Source organism: Nipponia nippon, unplaced genomic scaffold (genome assembly GCF_047370975.1).
Source record: "Nipponia nippon isolate SJK-2023a ecotype South Korea unplaced genomic scaffold, ASM4737097v1 scaffold_7, whole genome shotgun sequence".
In the NCBI taxonomy this organism is placed as follows: Eukaryota; Metazoa; Chordata; class Aves; order Pelecaniformes; family Threskiornithidae; genus Nipponia; species Nipponia nippon.
The window spans coordinates 1,234,294-1,247,352 of record NW_028262391.1 but is presented as its reverse complement, the minus strand read 5'-3'; positions in this window follow the sequence as shown (position 1 = coordinate 1,247,352).

Sequence of the window (13,059 nt, the reverse complement as noted above, 5' to 3'; positions counted from 1 at the left end):
TGCTAACACAATGGAAGAAGCAAAAATGGGAAGAGAGATTGAGGGGACCACGCAAGTGAGTCTGAGATCAGAGCATGCAGGAAGTCTGAAGGATGGAGAGTCTGGCATCATAATGATTTGTGTATTGACTAAAAATCTGATGTCTTTATTGAAACCTGGATCTCCTGACTTAGGAGAAACACGGTTGCATAAAAAGGAAAATTGCTCCTAATCCAAGTCTGATGTGTTATCAGTTACATATAGGCTATTGCTAACCAGTGAATGATATAAATTGATGCCAATTTTAATATATTGGTCTTAGGAAAAAAAGAGAAATATAAGCCAAAATCAAATACCGCTGTATTGTATAAGTTTGAGGAAGTGTAAATTTGTCACCAGTAGGTTCTCTTTGGCCTGTTCTGTACTTTTTTGCGTAGTTGTGCTGGTGAAGGCTGGACTTGCTGGTACAGTGCTGTGGGCATGGGCTTTTGTGTGGTGGATATGGGTGCAGAGGAGAAAAAACCATCCTTTTGCTGCAATATTCATTTGAAAAATTACTATAAGCCATACCAACAGAGGGTAATTGATTTCACATGTACAACCTGAGTTTTCACTAAGAGACTGCTGGGGTAGCTGTAACAACAAATCCCTTTAAGGAGAGACAAAAGCTTATTTCATGTCGGTGGCAAAGGGTCTGTGCAGCCCCTTTGAGCATCAGCCAACAGAGGGCACTGCAGCCAGCAGTCTGAATGGTGCCCAGTGGGCTAGGATGTACGTTTTCAAAACACTGTTCAGAAAATGTTCATGTAAAACCATTACTAGGTTTTATTTAATAACCTCCTAACCCCCTCTCTCTCTCCTCCTCCTCCCCTGTGTTCCTCTAATGCCTTTTACAGCTCTTGCTGCACAGCGTGAAGCCTTAGAGCTGTATTCATCAGTGACTCACACCCTTGCTTAGGGGCCAATTTTCATGGAAGCTATATAGGAAAATCTTGAAATGCACCTATCTCATGCAGGGCGCAAGATGATTTCTCTGTTCATTACTATTCCAAAAGGACTTGTTGCCCTTTGGAAATGTTCAGATATTACTTACATTTGTGTGTGCGTGCATACGTGTGCAGAGCTAACTTGCCTTTAGATTTGAGTGTTCTAAAAATAAAAATGTGTTGTTATTATCATTGACACTAGTCAGCTGAAAGGTAACTAAGGACCTGCTTACAGTGAGTGGAAGCAGGCAAATGCAAAAGGAGAAGCAGCACTGTGCTTTAGATGAGCAAATCCTACAGACTCAAGCACAAAACTTGTTTAAAATCACCCTTTTGTTTGATGCTATGATTAGCAGCCTTCTGACGGATTTGGGAGTAAAGCCAAGGCATTACTCTGAGAAACCAAACTGCACTTTTGCCTCTAGAAGTTATTTGTGTAGGTCAAGGTTATAGTACATTTCTAAAACCCTAGAAGAAAACATGTTCCTTTCCCTTATGACATCCTATGTTAACTCAAGCTTTTAACTCTGTGGGGGAGAGCGAGATAAAATCATAGAAATTATTAGCCAAAATGACCTTTCTGTTTAAAACCCGTCTGACAGGAAGGGAGTCTTTACTGCAAAATTGCCAGTCATAGAATAATTACGTTCTGAGGGGTTGCTAATTATAACCAAAAATTACTTTAAACAGTTTGGGGGAAGAGACTGAGACGTACTGCTTAGCATAAAGCAGTTTTATTTACGCATGTACAAAGTAGCTTACATCCCTACTACAGGATTAAACTAATTGCAATATTTCACTGTAAGTTGTTGTAAAAATTGTGTCATGCAATGGTGAATCAGAACTGCTAAGAAAAAAGAGGGTAAAATATAATTTTGCTTTTCATAATTTTTTGAACTCGGGCATTTCACATTGTAATTCTAAAAATAGCATTTTCCTTCTCTTTGTTTCTTAAACAGAATGGAAAAATTTCTTTCCACAGATCAGGCCTATCCAGTGACATTAACTTCTACCTTCAGTCTGCTCAGGTGAGTTCCCCAAGAATGTGTTAAAGACCAGATTCTTTTTTTCCCTATTTGTGGATATTGTTTTGCCTAAGTGAGTTTTGTTAACATAACTTTTTGCTTGGCAGATCTGTTTTTTCCCTGTTAAGATGGCCTAACGAGAGAGCATTGTGTTACAAGAGTGCATAGAATTACCAAGCTCCACGCGTATGTTACACATAACAGGAAAATTCATGACCCTATCAGATCCAAAAAATAGGCAATGAGTCCCATAAGGGCAGTAGTACGAGCCTTGTTTTAAAGATGATGAACCAGAGGCACAAAGAGGCTAAGCGACTTGCCTCAGATTGCCCAGAATACAAACTAGGAGACGAGAATTTTTGACTTGCGTTTTATTTTCAGACACAACTTTAACACCTATATGAAAGTAATTGCTATTTTGTTTATATGGGGTAGCCTGTATCCAGTTCTTTTTTTTCTAAAGTGCATTTGTCCTGTAGAGAGTATGTAGGGAATGTGCATGTACCCGTAAGTAGCATTCCACAGTTGAACTAATTGCCAGGCCAAGCGAGGGACCACAGTAAATGGGTGAATAATTTGATCCAAGATGGATTTGTACTCTACCAACACAGCTTGAAATCTTCTAATGCTTTTGGATTTGACTGTGAGCTGTTCATTGTTGTTTGAGCCTGTTCTTTTCTATTACCATATTTTCTCTGGATATCATTTCTGTGTTCCTTATCTTCGTATAAAAGGCCACATCTTTACCATATTTCCAGGGAGTAGTCAGTAGAAGTGTACAAAATTTACTGCCGTAGACCAAAATACGGCAGATAAAGGTAGTGCATTACAGAGTTCTTGCCCTCAATCATGCAGAAGGCTCTCTATGCTCCTGTGAGCAGTGGTACATATGTGGCTACACTGTAATGGGAGAAGGGTTAACAGCAAACCAAGACATTTTCTGCAGCAAAAGCAGAGGGAATCTTCTCTAAGCAATTACCTTTTATGTAATAAACAATGTCAGTGGTCAATAGAGGGAGTTTTCTTACCCTAATCCCCTTCCATTTAACTTAAACTAGAAATGCTATTAGTTGACTCGCAGGTTGGTGTATCGTGAAGCCTGGCCATACAGGGTTGCATGTTAAATTTAACTGCCAGCAGAAGTGTCACTACAGTAGCCTTTGTCTATCCTTTCCTTGAATAAAATACAATAAACAAATAAAATGCCTGCCAGAGCTTCAGTGGTGTTAGGTGCTTTTGGCAGACATGTCTATTGATATGCTGCAGTCTCTTTGGAATACAGAGTACATTGCTCTTTATTACAGATTCTATTTGCATCATGAAATTTTGAGTAGCTTCTCCTGTACTTTTAGCTTCTATTGACTCTGAAAATCCAGCTCTAATTACTAATGGATACTTTCCAAAATAATTTCATTTTGGTAAAAGACACACATAACCTGTTATCATTAGATATCTACTGGCAATACAGATAGCTTGTGCTTCGACTAACCCTTAGAGGAGGGGAAGGTTTGATAAGAGAGAGGTGCCAAAAGCCATGATACGTGCTTAAGGTAATGAAGAATGTAAAGATTACAACGGCATATCTGTCTTTCTATGTACAAGCTTTGACTTTCAATGAATGTGATTTTCCTCATAGATGCGGTGAGATTTTTGGTACAGAACGACCACACAGCTGAATATTCCATAGCTGAATAGGCCCCAGCTCAGTTACCGGACACAGAAAAGACCAGAGCTTCAAGGCAGCATGCTTATAGTTTTCTCTGTGTTACATATAAACAGCGTCTCTCTCTCCTGTTCTTTCTAGTGAAGTGCAGCTACTGTGATCTCTTTCCTGACCATCAATTTTCCTGTGTCCTCTTTTTTACTTCAGAAATGCACTTACTTGAAGAAGAGTTGGACTCAAAAAAGAAAAATGGGGCACAAAATTCAAGATAAAGAAAGTTAGTCCTACTTAATATTATCAAAGTTCATATGCAAAAGTAGCTGAAATTGCAAATCCTTTTTATATTGGTTTTTATCACTTTCTTTATAAATAGTGTAATGGTAAAGCAAGGGTAATGCCGTGGCAGGCCAGTGGCCTTACAGTTGTAGGAAGCGGATCAAAGAGAAGAACCTTAGCCTGACCTTAGCTATAGCCATTCCCTGTGTTGCTGAACTCTTAAGTAACTGCAGTTTCTTCTGTTCCCCACTTGTGTCTATGAATCCTCAGTGCTTGAATCCTTCTGCTTCTGGCTTATAAAATCCTGTGTCTGTAATAAGATTCTTCATTTTCTTCCTCATTTGGCAGTACTGAGGGAATCAGAACAGTTGTTAATTGTTTATTTCTTAGCAGTTCTGGTTTTTGTGGAAGGAAATTGGCCTTCCTCCTACCGGCATATGTGGAGCCAGAGAATGCCCCAGAGTTGTCAAGGCAACAGCTTTTGCTTGGGGAGCTGCAGAAGAGAAAGTGACAGGAATGTCCTCCAGAGAAGCAAGGTCTTTTGTTGTATGTCATATAAACATGTGCACGGTCCCTTTGCTGCAAACAGTATCTATTTACGGGTTAGTGAAAGTAGGAGTTGCACACGGTGCAACATAATGAGATGGAGCTTATGCTTCTGACAAAAACGTTCTAATGTATACACAGGCCCAAACTGGGCTTCTCTTCAATGTATTTGTTCTGTTGTGCAAGGTCATTGCATGGCCATGTTAAAATACTGGCATAAATCAAATGTTTTTAGACTTTTGGAACGGAAAGGGAGCTTGATTTTCTTTACTACCTGAGCTTTTAGCAAGCAAAACTTTCTACTTAATATTTTTATCACTGAAGTGCTCCAGAAGAAGCGTGTCTATTGGTCTAAACTACTCACTGGATTCTTATGGTGGTATTGCTTGCCTTCACTGGGAGATTTGTTTCTCGTGCTGGACCAACTTTAAAACCAGTGAACCAGATCCTCAGCTAGTAGTATAAAGCACATAGTTCATCTGAAGCAACAGAGCTATGCTAAATTTCATTTGGTGCAGACTGTGGACTGCATGAATTCAATGTGGAAAATGCCATTGCAAGAGTGCTAGAAATGCATATAAGCTAGCAAAGGTACCTTCATTCTGTCACAAGGGCAGGATCCAAGGATTCTTTCTGCATTGTAGTATTTCTGGAATTTCTACTGCCTCAACAGCCAGCAGTTAGAAAATCTTACGTCTGTATGTTATAGTTGGAATACTCAATGCATATTTCTATGGAGGCATGAAAAATGATACATTTCCCATTAGACATACAATGAGGCTATCAAGAATTTAATAACATATTTTGTATGGGGAGATGAGATGGGCCTAAGACTTGTTGCTGTGGTTAGTATTTGGTACGCAGTGTTACCATCTTCATGCAATAGTTACTTCATATCTCTAAAGTGCGTATTTGCTGTCACATTAATGCTGTATGTGTAGTAAAATACTATATAGGACATAGCATAATCTTGTTTGATATTATGAGCCTGTAATTTTCTTTAAAAAAGATTAATCTTGTAAATACTGTAAAGTTATATTAGTAGTTGCAGTAAGCCGTTTAAGATTTATGTGCGGCAGCATTATTTATATTTATAGTCAGTGACCTTGATACCTTGTACTTACAGTTAAGTTCAGATATTTTTTTGTTACTTTGTCTCTTTATTTTCTTGGCCTTCGTTAAAACAAAACAAAACACTGATGTTTGATTTACAAAAGAACTTCCAAACTTTTACAAACTCTGATACACGTAGGTTTTGGAGCTATTTTAACGTTTATTCCCATTTCATGTAGTCATTTATGTCACTGGGGAGTGAGTAAGGTACACCTACAGATACAAAACATTAGCTATGAATTAGGCTCTCTGAAGTGCATTTCATTCCAGTATCAGTTATTGCAGAATAAGGTTCTGAGCCTAGAAGTACAGATGAAAATAAATACAATCCCTTGAAAAGGTAGAATATTTGAATTAGGTTGCAACATAGACAGTTGCATGAAATGATCTCTCCTGACAAGTCAGCTGAAATATCAGAAATCCTCTTTCTAATCCCTTCCATGTAATATGGCATGGGGACATAGATCCATATCAACCGTAAAGAGAAACAGCACAGCCTTTCAGACAGACTCCGCAGGCTGCCTATAATTCAGTCCCCCTTCTCCAGCCTCTCCACCCACTGGTTGAGCCTCTCGGTGCCCTCCCAACACCTACTGCACCCCTGACACAATGGAGGAAGGGCAGGAGGAGTGCGGTGAAAAATTAGACACTGCAGACAAAAACTCGACAGACTGTCTTTCTTCTGGTGTCACAATATGAACTGGCCAAATGAAAAAGAATGGCCATTATCCCGTCTCACTGAGTGACTTAAATGACTTACAGCCACATGCAGAGAAAGTTCTTTGGACTATTTCCATGGTTTTTTTTTAATTCAGTTTGCATGATAAGATGTACAAGGTGGATTTTTACAGTTTAAGCAGCTTCATTTTTCTCTGACCCGTGTGTGAAGTAAGGATAATTTCACTGAACTCATTGGAGTAACATCATCATCAAATGGATGTTGTGAGAGCACTTTCACGGTCCTCAGGCAACTTTCCAGTTGTTGCTTCTCTATGCTCACAATAAGCTCCTGTTTACATCTTCCCGAAGACTCAGGTTTCTAGGCATGCTGTGCGTTCAGCCAGCACCGTACCTGTGGCTTTCTCAGGAAAGATAGCTCTTTATGAATGGTGTCAGTGTTGTAAAGGTCGTAATTTGAGTCAACATCCAGGAGTCTCATGCACCCAAGCAGCTTCTATATTGGTAATACTCTGGAAAATGTAGGTATTCTAATAAGTACGGTGTTATATTTACAACATTACAAACACTGTCTCAGGTTCACTTGAATGCTTGTCTTTGACATGCCAGGCTAGTACCGATATCCTGGGATGCTGGCCAGGCCTCTCTTTCTTACCTTTGTCAGAAATCCAGCCTTTGACTTGAGATACTTTTCCCTCTGTAAGTTTCACTAAAATTGGTAAACTTCTGTGAAAAGTTTCAATTCTGAGAACAGTTTTCTTGACGAATTCCCAGCAAGTTATTCACAAGACCTGTGGTAAAAGCAACTTCTCTGCCTCCGCGTCCAGTTACTCATGCTAATTCAAAAGCAAAGCCGTGGACTTCAGAAGGGCGGCTGTATGAGCAGAAGCAGCCAGCGCCTAAATGGGAGAGGAGAGGAGAGGGACCGAGAGCTGTGTAGTACTGTAACTGTTCTATCGCATGGGAATTTGAGCCAGGAAACTTAGCTGTCCCTCACTGTGCACTACAGCTTCTGCAACCTGACCTGACCAATAAATCCTTTAATTACTTACAACTGGGGCCATGCTTTTATACACGTACAAAAGCCAGGAGAAGACTGCTTGTACCTATTCACCAGTCGCTGTTAGTGTGTACACTCAGAGCAGCCGTGAGCATGATGTGCTTTGTGAGCTGTTCACCTCCCATCCACGCTAACTGCCGCCTGGAGCGCCTAGAGACAGCGCGCGCGTGCCGTGTTTGGAAGGCCTCCCAACGTACTAAGGCACGGCATGCGTTTGAGCCTAAGGCTTTCTCCGGGTGTGCCTGAAGCCATGCTTGTATGAATAGCACGTCTGGTCTTGAGAGCAGATTGAAGTATGACTTGAGAGGCAACAGAAGATGCTCCTTGTCTTTTATTTGTTACTAATGTAGATAAGACACTGTAAATAATGGCAAGCCAAAAACATTCAGATTGTTACGAGTGCAACATACCAGTAACTGCTTTCTTCCCTTTGCAGTGGAAATGTGTTCAGTAATCTCTTCCCACTTATTATTTCTGATGGAAGCAAAATCTTGCCACAGAATTAGCCAATAATTCATATACCTCAATCCACGTTCGTTCTTTCAACAGCACCCTTCTTTTCTCCCTTCCTTCCCTTTTTGGGAATTTGTGGTTAGACAGAGCAAGGTGTTTTCTCAAACTGCACTAAAACATGTCTTCTCTCTTCCTGGTTGTTATTCCCTCAGAAAATGCATACTGTATTTGGTCTGCTGGTACGGGAGTGAAATAAAACCAAAAGTCTGCTGTAATGAATATAAAACTATGAACGCTAAGAACTTGAAATCCAGTGAAGGAGTTCTGATTCTGTATTTAATATGCATTAGAAATATGAATTTAGTTTATAGTAAAATAATATTTTTACGAATTATTACTTGCAGAAAATCAAATAATGTGTGCTTTTTCCGTTTTTCACTTTTGTTCCAATGTGCTAAAATCATATTTTTTTGCAGTGTAGCACTCTGTTGATGAAGCCTGAAGTACATGACAATATGACTGAAATTCATTATCAAGCAAATAGCGTAGTGAACTTTGCAGCAAATCATCACAAAGTAATCTTGCTTTTCTCTCTGGCCTTACTCTAAATGTGATTTGCACTCTTACGGAAAGAGGACCTTGTGCTGTTATATACAAATGGTTTTGCTTTGTAAAATTTCCATTATGCCTGTTTACGTTTAGTAGCAGTGTTATTGATTCAAGCTGTAGTGATTTGAAAGTAGAAGTCTTTAACACTAAACCCCTTCAAAGTTTCTCATAAATTTGTGACATTTTGCCAGTGTTGCTCTCAAAACAGCGTAGAGCTGCTGGAAGGAAATGCTCCAGCTGCAGGAATAAGTGGAGCCAAAAAGTAACGGCCAAATAGAAATTATCCAGTTTGTGATTTCGCCTTGATCACCAGATGTTTCTCATGTGACTTCAGCATTAGGGAATATGAGAGGAGAAAGCGGATGATGTGATGCTTCGCTTAAACCTAACGCAAGAGCTCATGGCTCAGCAATAGATATACACAGTTATTGATTATCCATTTTGGTCGAGAGCTTCCTTGTTTTATCATGACATGGATTACAGCAAACTATGTCCCCATGCAAAGTTTTGGTTTGGTTTCTTAATTCTTTAAACCCTGAAAGACCATTTAAGCAGGGCAAGGTACACGCCAGATTAATAGTACAGATTACTCTGGTTTGATTGGGAATTTGTCTCTATCAAGAGCCTAACTGTTGTTTGTGTCCTGCTTTATAGTGACGATTGTAAATTACAGAGAGTACTATTCTCAGCTCTGAAGGGTTGCAGAATTGGATTCGTATCTCTTTTCTGGTTTTAGCATTGGCATTCATTTGATTTAACTTCCTCCAATACAGTGTACTTGAAGGAGCTTTTTTCAGCTTCTCTTAGTTATGAATCAGTTGAGCCATTTCAAAATGCATAGAATTGAAAGGGCACTTCTGGGTTTTCAAGTCATAACCCTTTATCATCTCTGTCAACCATCTCATATAATGCAAAGCTCCATCTAAAATCTCCTTATGATTTTTGCTCTTATTAACCTCGCAGGATGACTGACGCAAACTTTTGGTGCTCTAGGATTAAAAAGTCTCTTGAAATGTCCATCCTAAACTTATTCAGGATCTGTTTATAGGTACTTATTCTGATAACAGAAATATTATATGATGCATGCCATGGAATTTCTAAGTGAATTCGGGTAAATGACTTAATCTCTATGTTTGACTGTTATCCCAAAGCCCGAGTCCTTCCCCTCCATCCTCTCCCGCGTTTGCGTCCCCTGCTGTCTCAGGTAATTGACAATTCCTTTCCTGATCTATGTCAGTACCTTAGTCTGGCAAAAGTACGCTCAGTTTTGAGAGGACAGTTTTACGCTGGAATAGTGAGCTAAAACAGCTCAGCAAATGGCCCGGGAAGCACATGGGGGGGGGGGGGGGGGGGGAACAGCGGCAGGGCCTGGCAGTTACATTTCCAGTTTAGGTTGCTGTGGAACCATAGCCTCGATTCTAGCTTGATAAAGCTATGATAATACTTTCTTTTCCTACATTTTGTCCATATTATCTGTTTAGTTTTTAAGCTCTCCAGATCAAAGACAGCAACTTTTAGTGAATCGCACAGTGGCACCTACAGTAGATCCCCACATTTAGATATCAAGACAGTACAGATATAAGATCACAGTAGAAGCAGCATGCGGTTTTTTTGATTGCTTATCTTCTATCATGCTTTTTGGGTTGTGCTGCAAACATATCCAGCTGTACTGACAACAGATTATAGTCTCTGCTGATTATATTTCAGCTTATTATTTATGATATAATGTGAATTTTTAATTAGGTGGACTTTGCTTTTTCATAGTGCTTCTTCTGAGAAGCATAGCTTTCATTAGCTGTATAAATACCCATTTTTCTTTGAAACATAAAGTTTTTTTACTTGTGAACTTCCTTGACCTACTTAGCAGTCCTAACAGCAATTAGTTTTGAACCCTTTTTTCGCTATTAACCACGGAAGTGTGTGCTATAGGTTTACATTACAACATAGGTTTTTAATGTAAGAGAAAATAATGCCACCTATTAGTTTGGAATCTGGACAAAAAAATGTGTATTTTATAATAGGTCCTTTTATGTGAAACAAAATATTCTTAGCATTTTTAACAACTTCTGAATGTACTGTCTCCACCCTTCACTGTAGTATTTTGCATACATCTGGTATTTCTGGGTCTGTTTCTCACAGCAGTGTTGAGAAAATTTCATGCTTTCACATTTTTCAGCTGTAATGCTATTTACTTCGAAGAGAAATTAATATCCTCCAGTATTCTGCCAGGTCCCTCTCTAGACTTCCACACTGAGGTAGTTTTATTTGATCCTTTTATGCCAAAGATTGAATTTCCTTGTGTTGTATGGTGAGATACCAGTGCTTATTTTCAGTGAATAATCTTATGGAAGGTTCTGTGTTCGAAATTATTTGTACCCAAATCCAAAATGCCAGTAGCTTTTGTTTCAGTAACAGAAGATCTCATTTGCTCTCATGCTTCCAGGGAAAGCCCATTTACCAATACTTACATATATTCTCCACCTTCCATTATGGGGCCAATCCCTTAGTACTTAATTAGGAAAAATTAGTAGTAGTTAAGAATAGTAATATTTTAAAAATAAATGCATAAACTTACATTGAGTCGATTGATGGGAAGGAATTGGCTGAGGAGTTCTGAATGTTGATGGGATTTAGGGTGTATAAGTTTGAACTGCGCTTAACACATTTCTTCCATAACTTCATGCGATTCAGTAATTCTTTTGGCTTTCTGAAATGTTCATTTAACTTACCGTATAAATGCTATAGGTGTTTCAGAGCCTGGTTGCACTACGTTCAGACAAATATCCACTGTCTCCAATGAGGAATTTTACATTCAAAGACGTTCCCCTGTGATAGGAGTTTTGCCTGAAGAGAAGGAAGCCTGATCAGCCCCACGTGTTGTAGAGACTTAAAATCAGGAATTAATATGCAGTAGAGCTATGACAGTGGCTTTAATTCTACTCACATTAATTTTCACTGTTATTATTAATTAAACCCTGAAAATCAGTAATTTAATGGAAAGTCTGACAGACCTTTAATTATAGCATTTCCACAGTCTTACAGTATAGGATGTCCTCTACTAGTGCACAGGACATTCTGTACTTGAGAGGGTACAGAAAGAAGTCACAGTCTTTGGTTTTCTTTATGTTCAGAATGTTTTTTAATTCAAAACAGGCTTTAACTCAGTGTTGTCTGCTGCATCTGGGTAAGTTATATGAAGTGAGCACTTGAATTGTTGTGTTCAAGAACAATTTGGAAACAGAGTTTTGAAATTGTTTTTAATGCAATTGCTCATTATTGTTGAAAATTATCTGGCATTGTTTTAGGAGAATGTATTTCGGTCTATGGATTTCTCACAAGCTATTTATGTAGCATATTGCGTTACGCTCACAGATATGTCTACAAGTTATATTATTTAGATTGCAAACTTCTGGCAGGACCTTTTTTTCTCTGTTTGTTTAACATCTATGGTAGTGGGGTTCTGACCAGAATTCCTATGTGCACCTACAACATAAGCCATAAATTACAGTAATTCATCGCAGGTGATTTGTATCGCTGTGTCTAAAGCCTTTGCATTATGTGTGTTGCATTAAGGCCTCAAGATGAACTGCTTAGGCCTTGACTGCATGGGGTAAGAGTTATGTCAAAATGTATGGTGTGATTTACAGATCCTGAACTGTCAGGAGGGATAGGAGACTGCAGGGAATAATCAGATATTGTGGACAGCAGCGTTCTGTAATGTTTAGTATGTTACCTTTCAATTCATTCAAGCGCACAACCATATAATATGTGTTTTTATATGTGAAACACAGTATTACACCCTACCTGCTCATTTTTACAATTTTATCACAAATTTTGCAACATATACTTTCCATTAAAGAACATTCCTGGATTCACGTGAATTTATGATAATTGAAATTGTCATTGAAGGAGGGAGGGAGATGGACACAAAGTTTTAACTCTGGAGACTATGAAGAAAGTACAGTCTGAAAGTCTCAAAACCAGAGACAAATTTAACAGTATTTGTAGCTATTAACAATATTTGTAGCTAAAGCAATAAATTATTTTGCAGAAGCTGAATAATGAGTTTTTAAATGTTTTTGATATTGGTAAAAACTGGTGTTTAATTAGTTAGGCACCTGTCCTCTTGATTAGATAACAGAACTGTAAGAAATGAGAGAAAATGTGTATGTTCTAAAATTAATAGGGAAAGGAATTTGAGGATGTTCCATATTAGAAAGGATTTCAACTTTTATGTGACTCATTCTGAGACTTCTAAATCTGTATAGTATACAATAATGCTTGGATGTTTATATATGATCCAATTCTAGAAACATTTTAAGCAGTTAAAAAGAATACTTTTTGCTGTGTGCAATGGTTTGCATTGGCATTGCATATTCTAGCCAAGTAAAAACTTTTTAAGATTCATAACATACCTTGCACAAGGTATGTTTGACTTATCCCATTGTTATAGAGCTACATACGTAGGAATGTGAATTATTGAATAGAACCAGTCTCCACGTTAGCAACTACTCCTGAGCATCAGGAAGCACTCCTAAGAATTAAAAACGTCTGGATTACTTTAGGGATGATAAACACATGAGTTCTGTGATCCAAAGTTGTTCCTTGAGATCGCAGTCCCAAGCACTCTGGTTTGCTTTCTCACATGATTACCCTGAGTGAGGCAAAAGT